We start from the raw sequence: 17,500 nt of genomic DNA on the forward strand, positions 1-17,500 counted from the left end.
TGGACTTGTTACATTTGCTCTTACAAGTTGGATTTTCTTCAGAAATCATTCTTAGATTGGAGACTTATTGGATTCTCCCAAGATTGACCGAGAAAGAGATAAAGAGAGAGAGAGAGAGAGCGAGAGAGAGAGCGAGAGAGAGAATGAGGGAGAAAGAGAAATAGAAAGTCGAGTCTCTGGGTTGGATGGAAACGCCCAGAGGATAGTTTCGTCCTCGTTCCACTAACTTTACATATATATATATATATATGTTTGTGTGTATATATAGGTATTTATGTATATCATGTTAATCAGTTTGTTAGTATATGTATTTGTGTGTGTGTATGTGTATATATATAAAGATATGTATATACACATATGATGAATAGAAATTTTGTTATATTTTTTATTTCTTAATATTTATTGTTCAGAATGATTGAGAATATTATATTAATATTTTATTACAATGTTATGTCATAAATTTGTTCGCTTTGCCATTGATTGTATTATTAAGGAAGATTCTTTTTTCAAATTTTTTATTTAGATTTATACTTCATTATATTTGTATATATTTATATATATATATATATATATATATATATATATATAAATATATACAAATATATATATATATATAAATTTATTAACTTTTTTCTAGAATGTTTCAAGATATTGTTTTTTTAATATTAGAAGTTTCTCCTTTGCTTTTTTCTTTTCATTTTTGCATTTTCATTCACTACGACAATCGCAAGAGATTTTGATTAACGAAGAAAAAAAATAAAATGATTGTAATAATAATAATCTTTTAATAGGAATATAGAATACAATAGATACAATGTCACAGTTTTTATAGTAACAACATTACGATCAAAATTACATTAAAGTTACTTAATATATGTACACATATATATATATATATATATATATATATATATATATATATATACTTTTTTTTAGGATTAAATTGAACCGAAAGGATTAGAAACGCGTTTCTTTTTTTTTCCTTTTGCAATGAAGAAGAATCGTTAGGGAGGAAAAGAAATAATGTTAGAATAGAAATGTAGAATTAAATGGCGGAATAATCGAGGGAACGACAGGGAACATCCCTTTCAATTACGAATTCTCCACCCCAAACCTTCTCGGAACTCCTTCTTCTCCTTTAGATTTATACCGTCTATTCGACATAGGTAGACATCCCCTGCTGTTTGGTCGAACCAACGAAGTCAGTTTTCAACCACGTTACCACCCCTTCAAAGGATTCCCCATTGGAGTTAACTGAACGAACCACCTCTGAAAGCTCCATGACATCCTAGTCTACTTGTTTACTTTACTTTATTGTCCATCATTTCGGTAATGTCGTATCTTGATAAACATCTTCTCTTCTCTTTTCCTCTTTTCTTTTCTTTTCTTTTCTTTTCTTTTCTTTTTTTTTTTCTTTTTTTGTTTAACTTTTCTATTAGAATCATTGTCAACGAAAGACAATCACCTGGTAACTCTTGGAAAGATCTATGTATAAACAAACATATGTTATCCTACCACTTTTGTCCAGCTTCCAACCATTGACAGTTGACTTTTCTCATATCATAATATCCTGTTACTATCCAACTAAAAGACGGTTTCATCCATCGACATTTTTTATCTCTTGTTCAGATAAAGAAAGAAGAGACACACGCAAACACGATTTTTTATTTCTCTTTCTTTTTCTTCTTTCTTTTTTCTTTTTTATTTATTTTTTTTTTTTATACATCATATTGATATATCATCACGAATATTATATTAATGTAATATTACATTTTCCTTAGATGTCAAATTTTAAGATATTCTGAATACTTATGAAGATCATGATTTGCATAAATCTGAACACCATGTATATGCAGGTATGCAAATAGAGAGACATAATTTTGAAATTTTTTACTTTTATTTTCATTGATATCTCATAATAATGTTAACTTATATTGATCAGTTTATACAGTTTAATTTCTAAGTATTATGAATTTTATGTAATATATATCTATGAATAGTAAGTACTTACTTATATATGCATATACATATATATATATATATATATATATATATATATGTATGCATATATAGGTATAGGAAGTAATATCATCAAATTACAATAAAGATAATAATCAGAATATATCAATTCAACGCATGATGCGTACGTATGAATATTAATTACATCGCAGGTGACATTGTTCAGGCATACATGGATGTTGAGGAGGTTTCCAGAGTATGTTCGTTGAGTAAGCCTTTGCTAAATTTTACTTCGACTTATCCATAAAATACATATATATAGTAATAATAAACATGATCAAGTTAGAACAAGTATTTCTTTTTTATATTTATTATACATATACATATATAAATATATATATATATATATATATATATATATTCATATACATATATGTGTATATATGTATACATTTACATTTATTTATTTATTATTTACATTAATGATTATAAATTCAATTATATACATACAATAATATATAATATATAATTGTTCAACAAATTATTAATAGAAAATGAGAAATTAAAAAAGAAAATGATATTCTTACAATTACATTATTATAATTATTATGCTTTATATGTGTATATTACTATAGTACAGATGATATCGTGCAATTTAATTTTTTTACATTGTTTTATAGAAAACAAGCATTCGAGAGATTTCGCCGAGAGACTTCCTGATTTATGATTCACTTCCGGGCCGAGGTTAATATTAAACGTACAATCTCTTCCGGTTTCCCAGCACGATCACTATCACGATCATGATCGCTACGATCACTGCCTTTGTCATCCTCGACGCTTATATCATACTTCCGCTTTACAATGTTCTTAAAATAAATTAGTACAGTGAAATTGAAATAATAAGATTGGGGACGATTAATTTGATTTCTTCATTATTATAAACAACAATTTAATTATAATTAACAATTGATAATTACTTTTTCAATAGAATGAAATTATTTAATATCTTTCTCTTTGTTTTTCCTTTCCGTTTTCTTATTTCATCTTTTACTTCAATTAAAATTTGTTATTACAATATATGAATACAATTAAAATATGGAAGTGTGATGATGTCGATGATAGTAGAAAAAAAATGTATTTCCAACAATTAAGTAATAATTGAATATTTTTAAAAAATAATTTCATAGATCCAATATGAATCTTCAATGTATTATTTTATTCCAATTAAAATTTGTTTATTAATTGATGTCTTTTAATCTGATAGATATTTGAAGAGGTCGATGATCGAAAAAGGAAAGAATGACAATGAGAATTCTAATGTCAGTACGTATAAGGAAAATTATCATAAGAATTCTTCGATCGGATGTTACCCTGTGAGAAAAGCGTGGGTGGAATCCCAACGAGGTAAATCCTTTCGTTTCAACCCTTAGAAATTTGAACCTTTCTCTCTCTCTCTCTTTATATACATATATATATATATATATATATATATATATATATATATAAATTTATGATATACCTTATATAACTTATACATTATTATTATATATGTATGTATGTATGTATATATACATATATATATATATATACAGACATATACATACACATATAGTAATAAATAAATTTGATTTATTATTTTCATAAGTTATATCTTAAATCATAATAATTTAAATACAATTTCATATTTACATTGTTTGCAACCCCTATGATAATAAACTTCATTCCATCTATTTATTTATAATATATATATATATATATATATATATATATATATATAGATTTTTTTTTGTCTATTTATTCTTTACTTTTTTTTGACTAGCCGAACAAGAACCGACAACTTCCGACGAGTTTTACTCCGATCAGAGTAGCATGATATCGGCTATAGAATCAACAGGTAATATAAAAGCGATGCCGCCATCTTGTTAAAGCAGACCAATTCACAATACAGCAAAAGAGAGAGAGAAAACGAAAGAGAGAGAGAGAGAAAGCGAGAGAGACAGAGAGAGAGAGAGAGAGAGAAAGCGAGAGAGAGTGAGAGAGAGAGAAGAGAAAAGCTTTCTCGTCGAGGATGCTTGCCTGCTTCGAATATGTGAATATATTTTATTCAACCCTTTCCCTCGGGCTCGGGATTAAATTATTCTTGTCAAAGGGTTCTCACTTTGATCCCTTTCAGGGATCATCTCAACTAAATGCAACAGGAACTCGTTCGATAATAAAACAGAAAGAAAGAGAGAGAGAGAAAGAGATAGAGAAAGAGAGAGAGAGAAATATAGAAATGAGGGTGCGAGAGAGACAGACAGAGAGAGGGAGAGAGAGAGAGAGAGAGAGAGAAAGAGAGATAAAAAGAGAAAGGATAGAGCGAGAGAAAGAGAGAGAGAGAGAGAGACATGAATTGGCTTTCTTTTTCTATTTTTCGAATTTTTATTATCATCGAAACCAAAGAAATACTAAATGAATGTCGTCATTGTTCAAGAATAAAAGAGAAAAAGAAAGAGAAAAAGTAAAGTAATGAGAGTGGGAAAAAGAGAGAAAGTATACTAATTAATTGACTTTCTTTTAAGGATTCTTATTATCGCTTGAATCTTCGAATATCCGAATAATTGTTTCTTTTTTTTCTCTCAACGTTCTGTCAAAATCATTTTGATTTATTGCCATATTTATGATCGCTTAATTACATAATTATTAGATTGTTATTATATTAAATGTAAACAATGATGACACATTGATTAATTGTCACTTGTTGCCAGAAATTGTGCATGTAAAATGCACAAGTTATGTTATTATTATTATTATTGTTATTATTATTATTATTACTATTATTATTATTTATTATTATTTATTTTATATATCCAGTTTATGTAAGTTCATTCGTTTCTTTTATTTTTTTTTTTTTATTCGAATCTTTCATAATCATTTATATATATATATATACATACATATATATTTTATAGTAAATATATTATAATTAAGTGTCATTAAATATAAATATATTGTTTTAATTAAATAATTTAAGTATTAATATATATTTTTTAATCTTATATTTAATTATTCAATAAAATTGATAGAAGAAATTATGGCGACGAATTAATAATAAAAATTTATATATATTTCAGATTTGCAATCATTTCTACAAAGAGTAGTTAACAATTGCCAACGTGAAATTTCAAGCAACCACTCGATACTTCCTGTTAGCCTGTGATCGAGGGATCAAACCAATAGACTACCGATAGCCCTTTCAATTATTTCAACGATCGACTCGACCCAGTTTCTTATCTACCAAGTATATATACATATATTTCTATTTCTTTTACTTTTTATTTATTCGTTTTTTTTTTATTCATCTATATACATATATATATATATATATATATACATATACATATACGCACACATACGTATATGTGATTGTGTGTGTATCACGTGTGCGCGCGCGACGTACGACGTGTGTTATATATGTGTATGTAGATCAAAGTTTTTTTTACCTTTTAATTTTTATTTATTTATTTGTTATTTTGTTTTTTCTTTTTTTTTTTTTTTTAATCCTTGCAGATAACTCGACGACCAACCTTCTTTGTCGATATTCTTGCCTGTTACATGCTCGCTTTATGATACCATCGATCTGCCTTATTTAAATACCTCGTTAAAATTTATTCATTAAGCACGTGGAATCAATTTTTTATTGTAAATCAAAGTTTCCACAAAGTCATTTAGAGATCGTCTTGATTTTTTTTGTCTTCTTTTCTTTTCCTTTTTTCGTTTTTGTCTTTTCATTCGTTTTTCTTTTTCTATAAGAATTTCCCCCTTACGAAGAAGAGGAAAACTTTTCTTTTGCAACGTGATTTATTATTATTTATAACGTAATATTGAATAATAATATCGAAGGATTAAACTTTTTTATTTCAAAATTGCATATATAAAGATGAGATATCAAAATTATTATTTTATTTATTTATAGTATATATATTTAATTATACTTTATATATATATATATATATATTTATTATGATATATAATTAATATAATGTTAGAATATGTGGAATATATTATATTATAACATATAATATTAATGATAATGAAAATTAAAAAAATCTACATGCATATAGAAATATACATACATACACATACACACATAATTCAGTTCTTTTCTTTCTAACAAAATTACAAGTAGAATTCGTAGAAAAAAATAAATTTTCAGAAAGTTAGTCCAAAAGCTTTATATATATATATATATATATATATATATATATATATATTATAAAAAATAAGTAAGTAAATACTCAATCTCTATTTTGAAATTGTCATTTCTCTTTAAAAATGGCGGCTACAGGTAGCCATTAGAGTCACCGACCAATCGCAACCAACGTAATCGAAACGTATAATAATGAGAGAGAGAGAGAGAGAGAGAGAGAGAGAGAGAGAGAGAGAGAAAGAGAGAAAAAGAGAGAAAGAGAGGAAAAGAGGAAGTGGGGAAGAGAAAGAAAGAGAGAGAGAGACGGACGATGAGAATAAAGCTTTTTAGGGGACGTCGACCCTACGAGATATTAGAAGACCTTCTACAAGGTTATGTCATCCCTTTCACGATGTGTGGCTTGAAGCACTTGAACGACTAACCCTTTCCTTCTGCCCTTACATCGAAATACCAACCATATGTGAACTTCTAACCTCTTCGTTGCAATCTACATATCTATCGATCATATATATCTATACATACTTATATATATATAGATATATATATACACATACACACTATAAGCGCATATATACATGTACAGACGTATATATATATATATATATTATATATATATATATATATATACGCAAGCTTATATCGTTGAAATAAAAACGTACGTACGAACGAAGTTAAGAGAATATCGTTGAAATTAGTTTTACAAATAGACGAAAGATAAGTTCGTATTTTCTCATTTATTCTCGAAGAAGTTAGAAGAAAAGTTGAATTTCTTTTCTCCAACGATTGAAAAAGTCTTCGATCGGTCGGCTGTTATCAGGAGCGATGCATCGCACTTGCCTGTTTTCGACCTGACGAATCCCGCCCACGCTCAATGGGGAGAACGCGTCCGTGTATGTGTGTCTGAATGTGAGAAGGAGAAAGAGAGAGAGAGAGAGAGAGAAAGCGCGTTTCGGAGTGTGGGAAACGATAGAAAAGTTCGGTTTTCCCGCTCAACTCATGCTACTCTGATAAAGCCGGAAACAGTCGATTGATTGGAAAGCCCAAGTGTGAAGTCTAACACGATTGGTGGACCACTTGTGATCGAACCCACAAGATACCTATTAATATACGTATATCTGTTTGCTGCCATGACAGCCTGGTGTTGAAAAAAATGGGAAGCGCTTTTTTTCCTATATTGTAGGACTGAAACGAAACGATGGTATGAAAGGGAAAGGAGTATTGAACGAATCAATGTTGTCCATTCACCCTTTTCATTTTTCTACATCCATCTGTCACACATCGAAATAGCAATTCTTTTTATTGTTGAACGATAATACTTTTATTTATAGAAAGGGCATATATGTATATATATATTTTTTCTTTTATTTTTATAGGTTAAAAATAAGGTCAAATGATTGTTCAAATTTATTATTGTCATAGTATGTTACGTAGATACGTCACGTTCGCGTTCATCACTCAAAGGATTTATCAATTTATTATTTAATGAATAATATATTTGTTTGTTAAGAGAAAAAAAAAAGAAACGAATATATTTTTCTCTTCTTTATTATGATAAAATATGGTGGTAATCGATGAAAATATTTCAATGAATTTTATTTAAATTTATTACATTGTCTTACGCCTGAGATCAATAGCATGATTAATTTCTAATGGAATTTATTATTTATTCTGTTTGTATCGATCGTTTAAATATTGCTCATTGGAGTTTAACTTTTGTTATTTCGAATTTTCGTTTATCGTAACGATAATTCTCTCTCGTTCATTCGTTTTATTTAAACAGAGTTTTCACGTTGAAAGGGAACAGTTGGGATAATGACGAACGTAGTACTTACGTAGATATTCCATTAGGGTTGCAATGGCAGAATGATAATAAGCCACGACGATAATCCAACGAACAAAGGAAATTCGTGGGAGATCCTAGGGTCGCATAGCTCGTTAGGTGGTAGATATTGTCTCTTACTCTTTTACTCTGTGTGTGAGTGATGTGTGTGATGTGTGTGATGTGTGTGTAGGGTAGTGCAGGTGTATTGAGTATGTATGTACATGTATATATATATAGATTATATTCAATGGATTCAGAATCATAAAAAACAGTTTTATTAAATTACATACCACATATATATATACACACACACACACATGTTTATATATGTATATATATAAAAGTAAATGTAAGTGGTGAAATTTTTGTTATAGGTTAGAATAATCATTTGTCCAACATATTTAAAGTATATGAATTGTACAATGCACACATATAATATGTAATAGCAATATTATTAAGCTAAATGAAAGAGAGAAAAAAGTCTGATAAATTAGATCCCTTGTTACAATTTATAAATCATACATCATATAAGTTTATATCTTTCCATATTATAATGTAGTATAAAGAAGAATAAGTATATATACATACATATATATATATATATATATATATATATATACACTTTTATTAAATAAACAAAGTTGACTTTGTCATAGAAAAAAATTGGAAAGAAATTAATGAAGAAGAAAGAAAGATAGAACGAGAATAGAAAGAATAAAATTCATTTGATACGTTCGAATGTCAGAACTGAAATGAGACACTTTAAAATTAAAAGAACTCTTCTCGACAGTCGACAGTCGACAATCGTCAATCGTCAAAGGGGAGAAAGCTAAATATGCCGATTGACCTCTTCGACCTTCTACAAACCTGTTCAAGTTTCTATGAATGTTTCGTTGGTTCTTCCTAACCCTTTCTCATTCTCTCTTCGTTCGTCTGTACGTCGTCTACTATTTCAGTGATATATTATTTGGAATAAGAGAGGAAAACGAGAGAATAAATAATAAATAATACATATTAAATATAGTACAAGCATAATCTACGTATGTATATATGAATGTATTTTTATATTATATACACATATGACATAACCTGTTTCGTTCATGTAATTACGTCATGCTGAGAAATAGAAAAAGAAAGAGAAAGAAGAAGAAAGAGAAGGAACGAGAGGAAAAGAGAGAGAGAGAGAGAGAGTGAGAGAAAGAGTGAGAGAGAGAGAGTGAGAGAGTGAGAGAGAGAACTAAGGGAAATATATGAGACTAAGAAACACATAAGAGTATCAAAGCTTTCAAAGTAAATTGCACTTTCATGAAATTCTTTAACATCATGACTCCCTGATCATTGTCATCGCCTTCCTTTTGTATGAAATTACTTACACAAAGAGGTTAGGATTATATCTTTTTCTAATCCATATTAAATAATACAGTAAATCGATACTAATCGAGATATTAATAATAAATAATATTATTGTACGTCATATCAATTCACATTCATATCATTTATTATTATCATTACTGTTGTTCTTGTTGTTGTTATTATTGTTATTAATTATTATTATTATTTGCTGTCATCTTAAGAAAAAAATTTTTTTTTTTATTTCATTAAGATAATATTAAATTCGTGGATTAGGATTAATAAGAATTATTTTTAAATAAGTATTTATTAATTTACTTATTTACTTATTTATTTATCTAACTTATAAATCGTATTTAAATATTAGACGCGATAATAATTCCTTTATAAAGACGTCAGATAAAACGAATGATCTGATTGGTTCGGTACGTATCGATCCTTTGATTGGACACACCCATAATGACAGTCCTTTCCTGGATGTTATCCTGTTAGGATATTCCCGTACTCTTTTGTTCCCTTCTGTTGAAACGTTTCGTTATTTTTCTCTCCTTCTTCCTTCCATTCTTTCTTTCACGTAAATAGTATATGTAGATGTTTTATATGTGTTGTGTGTATATTTGAAAAATCGTTGGTCGATTTCTCGTTATTCATATTATCCTGTGACGAGGAGAAGTCCGTTCATTATCTTCATCCTTTTCGAAACATCTTAAGAAATATATTATTATATTTTTTATTTTATTGCACTCTCTCTCTCTCTCTCTCTCTCTCTCTTTATATATATATATATATATATATATATATATATATATATATATTTTTATATCTTTTTATTCGTATTTATCTGATACCTTTATTGATACTTCGACTGAAACATTTTCGTGTAGATAGATACGTGTATATATATATACACATACATATACGTATATTCGAGAAGTAAAATAAAGAAGAAAAGTTAGGTTAGGACGACGTTCGGGAAGAAAGAGAAGAAGGTAAAAAAAAAAAAAAGAAAAAGAGAAGCATAAGAAGAAGGAGATAATCCTTCTGAGAAAAAAGAAACGAAAAAAAATCGAATTCTTATTTGCTTGTTTCCCTTCTTAAGTTCTTCTTCTTCTTCGTCTTCTTCTTCTCATTTTTTTTTCCTCTTTTTCTTCTTTGATTCTTGTTCTCCTTTTAAACGCCTAACTCCACTACTATCATTCACTCCTTGCATCAAGTTTCTGCAAATTATTTCTCGCTTATGAAAACCTGATACATCTAACAGCATCGCTGAACTGCGAACACTGCGTTATTATCCACGAGAGAGAAAGAGAGAGAAGAGAGAAAAAGTGTGTGTGTGAGAAAGAGAAAGGATAGAGAGAAAGAGAGAGAGAGAGAGAGAGAGAGAGAGAGAGAGAGAGAGAGAGAGAGAGAGAGGAAGAGAGAGAGAGAAAGAGAGAGAGATAGATAGAGAGAGAGAGAGAAAGAGAGAGAGAGAGAGAGAGAGAGAGAAAGGGAGAATAACATTTTTTTTAGTAATTTTATTTGGATTTCTTTTTTTTGTTCTTTTTTCGTTTATTTTTTATTATTATTTATAATACACGTAACAATTATTTGGATATAAAAAATTATATTTTTTGATACTATTAATTGATATTTACTGATTATTATTATTATTATTATCATCATCATTATTATAACAATAATTAAATGTAAAAACTCGAAATGCGTTTCATCCCTTTCGATAAATAGTTTCGACGAAATATAAATTATTCGACGACATTAAAATTAATAATAATAAATAAATAAATAAATAAATAAATAAATAAATAAATAATAAATAATAATTATTATAAAAAATAAATGAATATAGAGGATAGAAAAAGAAAGAGGAAAAAAGAATTCGTTTAAAATAGTAACCTTCGTTTCACTTCTCCGCGGTTCTTTATGTGGAATAAATTTCTTTCACTAAATACGAACTTCATTGATCTTTTTGAACTGTGTAGCAATGACGTTTCCTTTAATAAAAATTTTGTGTCTCTTTGTACAGAACAAAGAAAGAACACAACATATAGACGGTACGCACATAACCGTGAGAATTTTTTCTATATTTCTTTTTTTTTCTTTTTTTGTTTTTTTATTCTCTTTTCTTTTTCTACCCCATCTCGAATTGTCCAAACCGGTTCTTCATGTATTTCTACGAATTTTATCGTTGTATTAATATTAATGAGTACATATAGATAATTATAACATTTCATTTGATATGCGAACGAATATATCCGTCAATAATTATATAAGTCAGTAGGTCAATAAATTCTTCATCCAAGAATTTATTTGGGTCAGTAAGTCAATACTTCTCCCACTCTCCTCCTCCTCCTTTTCTTCTCCGTCATCCCAGAAATTTTATTTACGTTCAATCGATCGATACTTTTCTCTCGAAGAAATTTAATCAACTCTACTCTTCATGAGGAATTTAGTTTTAATCAACGATACTCTTTCATGAGGAATTTTTAATTGGATCAATCGGTCAATACGTTTTCCATCCTCCTGAATTTTTATTAAAATCAGTTGATCGATACTTTCTTCCTTTTCTTAACCCCACTCACTCACCCATCCCCTCAAGAATTTTATTTTAAGTCAAGGAGACATTAATTTTTCGATTGATTTATTCAGGCCGATAGATCGATACTTTTTTTTTTTTTTCCTAAGAATTTATATGGATCAATAAGGTCATGGATTTCTTGGAATATAAAAATTAAATATTTTTTTCTTTATAGGTTAACAGTGTCAACGATTAATTATATTTCCTTTCCATAAATTGATGAGACTACATAATCGATTAGTACTAATATATACAAGGTGTCTGATAATTAATATAGAAGATGTATTTCGAAACCGTGTTATCGGTTCCGTGGAAAGCATGTTACTGTCATGTTATCGGAACATACAAAACGGAACACGGAACGCGAAACACAAAACACGGAATATAGAACATGGAACATGGGATATGGAACATGCAACAACCCCCAAACGTAATTCAGATAGATCGTGGATCATTAATCGCTATTAAAATTCAATGTAGGTTTGATATAATCAATTTCACAATTTCCTTTTATTGCTTTCTCTCTGTCTCTCTCTCTCCCTCTCTCTCTCTCTCTCTCTCTCTGTTTGTCTTTCAAAATTATCGTAGCTCGCTTTACAATAAATATTATTTTCTTAAGTATAAAAAAAACTTAAACGTTCCTGATCATACGATAAAGAACAATTGGACAAAGTTTCATATCGTATTCGACGAAAATTCGTAATGAGATATTTTCAATTAATTACAACACACAAAGATCAAAGATTTTATAATAATTTTTATTAATAATTTTTTATAGAATCGATTGGTTATTATTTTTCGTCAATAATAATTTTCTTTCGATATATACAATACAAATGTTTTTAATTTTATACTTAGAAAGACACAGGCACATTCACTAAAGATCTTTCATATATTAATAATAGTAATAATAATAATAATAATAATAATAATAATAATAATTTTTATTACTAATTAGTAAATCAACTAATGAACGATAAATTGAATGAAATTTATCATCGATAATCGTTAATTAAAACTAATTACGTTTGTTCGTTTTCATAATGTTCTTCACCGTTTCTATTTCGAAAACTTTCCACCATTGCTCTTCAACATTCCATCCCCATCTCTAACTCCGATCTCCCACCCTCGAGCCCCTAGTACAAAGCTGTTGCTAACCCCACCCCGTCGAGTCAGGTCTCCGCCTTTAAAATTCGTGAGGTGTGCTATGGTGCGCAACGACGTTCCTTCTCTATCATGCTGTCCTAATACCGTTGACATCTGCGCGATTTATCTTTCTTCAGCCTTTTAGCGACGAATTGGATACGTCACGCGTGCACGTAGAAAGTGTGAAAGAGATAGAGAAAGAGTGTGAAAGAGAAAGAGGGAATTAAAGAATAGAAAGAGAAAGGAATAGAGAACTACAAGAGATAGAGAGAGAGAGAGAGAGAGAGAGAGAGAGAGAGAGAGAGATTAAAGAAGAGAGAGAAAGAGAAAGAGGGGATTAAAGAATAGAAAGAGAAAGGAATAGGGAACTACAGGAGATAGAGAGAGAGGGGGGGAGAGGGAGAGAGAGAGAGAGACTAAAGAAGAGAGAGAAAGAAAGAGATAGATATAGATAGATAAGAAGAGTGAGAGAGAGAGAGAGAGAGAGATAGATAGATAGGGAGAAAGAGATAAAGAAAAATTAAAGAAGAAAGGGAGAGAACTAAAGGAGAGAGAAAGAGAGAGAGAGAGAGACTACAGAAGAAAAAAAGAGTGACTGAAGAAGGGTGGAAGTAAGAGGGGATGGAAATTAAATGGTAGGAAGAAAGAGAAGACTACAGGAGAGAGAAAGAAAGAATAAGTACTTAAGAAGAAAGATAAAGAAACGGATCAAGTATAAATAGATAAATAAGTTAGTAAGTACTTACTTTGTGTCTCCTCCGTATTTCATGCTTTCTATATTCTCTTTCTCATCCTCGATCAACATACTGAAATTGAATGAAGAATGACTAATTTTCTGACTCACTCTACAATCCATGATATTAATTCTGATCACTTGAATATTTTTAGCGTAACGTAAATAATAGAAAAAAGAATGAAGGAAAGAAAGAAAAAAAGAGAGAAAGAAAGAAAGAAAGAAAGAAAGAAAGAATGAATGAAGAAAAAAATATAAATAAATAAAGAAATAAATATATGGTGATTTATATGTATTATTGAATATATAAGAATTACTTCCTATGTATTATTATAATATATTATATGTATAATTATTATTTATCTTATACTAATATATATTATAATTTATTAGAATTATTAATATTATCGAATATATATATATGTGTGTGTGTGAAAATTGTTGAAATAATATGTACTTAATTTCAATCTAAAATATTCAATCAATGTTTTGAAATTATAATATAAAATGTTTAACAATTTTTACAATTTTTAATAAAATATAATAAAAAATATTTTACGACGAATCGATACATTTTATAGATCATTCCAAATCGATTGATACAGATTAGAACCTTTTAAGAGTGAAAAATCTCCGTTTTAAAATTCCATCAAACGATAGAAATTTTTATTTTTAAAAATGTCCATCTTCGAGGTTAAATTTTTTCTTTTTTTTGTCAAATTTCGAATGGTACGATACTATTCTGATTATTATTTTGTTTGTCCTGTTCAAAAAATAAATAATTTTTTTTTTCTTTTTTTTTTTTTTTTACAGGAGAATTAATACAGCATAGAATTTTAGTCAACAAGAATTTATATCGTTATTTGTAAAAACATCCCTTTAAGAAAGCGCGCGAGCAAACAAGAAAGCAAAAATATCCACAAAATTTCAAAGGCCATCATCATACTACCCTGGTTCCTATTTGTCAACGAAACGAAACGAAACGAAATGAAAAAATAAAAGAACAAAATAAAGAGAGAAGAAATTCAAAGGAAACAATGGAAACTTGGAAGATCAAAGTCAACAATTACAATACAGGAACAATTCTATTCTACATATATTCATATATTTTACAAATTATTCTCTTTGAAATAATGCATTTCACTTTTTTTTTTTTTTTTAATCCCAGTACAACAACTTCATTTTAGAATTTTACTTGGAGATAATATTTTATCCTAATTTTTAAAAACATCCCTTTTGCAAGCGAGCAAGCGAACGAGCAAGCAAGGAAACAAGCAAGCAAGCAAGCAAGCAAACATATCCACCAAATTTCAAAGCCCACCAAAATGATACTATCCTGATTCCTGTTTGTCTATCCTGTGCAACAAGCAAACAAAACAGAACAAAATAACAACAAACAAACAAAGAAAAAAAGGGATAAATATATTCAAAGTGCTTAGAGAACTTTGGTAAAAAAAAAAATATAATCTCGCGTTTCGTGTTAGAGTCATCGAATAAGGTAATATGTCGAATAGGGTTAGGAGAGGGTGGAAAGGGTTCGGATCTTAGCAGATTGCTCGGTACTGATTTAAAGATAAATGTAAGCAACAGGAACCCATGAAAACGTTGAGATGAAGCAACGCCGAAATTCCATGGTAAGGGGTCTTCGAAGAACGTGGCAGCCCTTTTATGGGTGTCCTGGGTCTGTTACTCCCTAAAGGGCATACGCCTACGCACTTTTACTAGGAAACCATGAAGAAAGGATTGGTTAGACTTTAACACAAGCCCTTCCAAGATTCTTCGAAAGAAACTTCGAATACAAAAGATGATTTATCATAGAAACGATTTATCATAATTGAATCGTTAAATCATAAAAATGATTCAAGAGTATAAAACTTCTTTCTTTTTCTTTTTTTCTTTTTTCTTTTTCTTTTTCTTTTCTTAGAATCAGCTTATTGCCCTAATTCTTATGATGGTTAAATTTAATATTATACAAATACATATATATATTTATAATATGTATATGTATATTATTGCAAAATACGCGCAATGGATTAATTTTGTTTTTTATTATGTTTTTTTTTTCTTTTTTCAATTTTTTTCTTTTTACTTAAGCCACACAAATATACGTAATCATAACTGGCTTATGTTAACGAAAAATTTACAATTTCTAAAATATTCCAGACCTTTTGAAAATATTCCATCGATTATCAATACCAAAAGAATAATTTTACTGATGATAAATTTCTCTCTCTCTCTCTCTTTCTCTCACTCTGATTAATATTATAAATTAATAAAATACAATTAATGCTTTTTAGTAACGAAAAAAAGAAAAAAAAAATGGATGAACATTATCTAAAGAAAAATAATCAACATAATGTATAAATAAATAACAAGCAAAAGTTGATTAAGCCGGACATTGTTTGAAGAAAAATATATCAGCTAATCATAATTGTATTCCTTATTTAATTATGTAAGAGTATAAATAAATAATTATCATAAAACGTTCTTTGGAATCATCTCTGACGCATCGTTTATGTTCCGATTAAATCGAGTTATATTGTACCCAATTATCGAAGTATAATATTTGTTTACTGTGTCAGAGTTCGGCCTGGTTAAGTATAATTTTTTTTCTTCTTCTGTTTTGTTTTGTTTTTATTTACTTATCTTCCTTTTCTTCTTTGTTTTTCTTCTTTTTCCTTTTATTTTTTTTTTTTTTTTTTTTTTTTTTTTCTTTACATTATCATTTTGTACCAAACAAATATTATTTACCAACGAATAATCATACCAAATTCCCTTTGTCCGTCAATCTTTAATGTCCATTTAAATGATCTCAACGTATCTGGGTATATTGGTATATATATATATATATGTGATACACACAACGTATCTCGATAGAGCAGTTCGCAGTACTTCAAGGTCGGGTTTGCATGGACACGCATGTAAATGAATGGGGACTGGATAGGGCAGTGTAACAGGCTAACAAAGAACGCAAGGAGTCTTTCAAGGGTCTTATAGGCCTTTTAAAGCTGCTGAACAAAGACAGTAACAGTAACAGTACCACCAACAGCAGCAGCACCAACATCAGCACCACCAAACACACAGACACACACATCAGTATCAGCATCAAAAGTATCATCATTACCGTCATCATCAGTGATAATAGCAAACACTACAATAACTAAATTAAATGATAGTTTATGAATTTATTCATCGTCATTCAGAAATTTGCAATCCAAAGTTTTCAATTATATAAGAATAGATTTATTATTAAATATCTATCGAATATTATTATTATCATTATTATCATCATCATCATCATCATCATTATTATTATTAATGTTATTATGCTCGTATTAATCGCTCCTTCTATTTATTACGCGATCAAAGAGAATAAATAATAATTGATGTCGTTTTGATCTTGACGAATTGTTTATCTCCTTTTTTTTTTTTTTTTTTTTTTTTTTAATAAAAAAGAAACAAAAGAAATAAGAGAAAGGAAACGTGAGAATCTATAGGGCGTTTAACTGTCAATCAAAATTTTCACGGGTAATCACGATACGACACTCTTACGATTACCTTATCAAGCCTACAGAAATTCAGAGGAGTTAGGATATACATACCTATCTATATACATGCGTATATACATACATACATACATACATACATACATACATACATACATACATACATACATACATACATACATACATATATATATACATATATATATATATATGTACT

At 28.6% G+C, this 17,500-nt stretch overlaps 1 long non-coding RNA gene across 9 annotated transcripts in view; it reads left to right on the forward strand.

Annotated features, from left to right (window-relative positions):
• LOC118449214 (uncharacterized) overlaps nucleotides 1-14,939 on the forward strand; it is a 26,626-nt gene extending 11,687 nt beyond the window's left edge. For 6 of the 9 annotated variants that reach the window (XR_014982804.1, XR_014982806.1, XR_014982802.1 and 3 more), the window contains 8 exons: nucleotides 43-268; nucleotides 1,782-1,856; nucleotides 2,172-2,228; nucleotides 2,640-2,703; nucleotides 3,224-3,363; nucleotides 3,779-3,853; nucleotides 5,073-5,239; nucleotides 5,509-5,822. This is a non-coding gene — a long non-coding RNA (uncharacterized LOC118449214). Of the gene's footprint in view, nucleotides 1-42; nucleotides 269-1,781; nucleotides 1,857-2,171; nucleotides 2,229-2,639; nucleotides 2,704-3,223; nucleotides 3,364-3,778; nucleotides 3,854-5,072; nucleotides 5,240-5,508; nucleotides 5,823-6,286; nucleotides 6,346-14,590 lie in introns of those variants that run through there. The other 3 variants (XR_014982809.1, XR_014982810.1, XR_014982807.1) reach the window with 3 other exon arrangements.
• Nucleotides 14,940-17,500: the final 2,561 nt, after the last annotated feature.

This window comes from Vespa mandarinia, chromosome 12, assembly GCF_050613455.1.
Source record: "Vespa mandarinia isolate Hongniang chromosome 12, ASM5061345v1, whole genome shotgun sequence".
Classification (NCBI taxonomy): domain Eukaryota; kingdom Metazoa; phylum Arthropoda; class Insecta; order Hymenoptera; family Vespidae; genus Vespa; species Vespa mandarinia.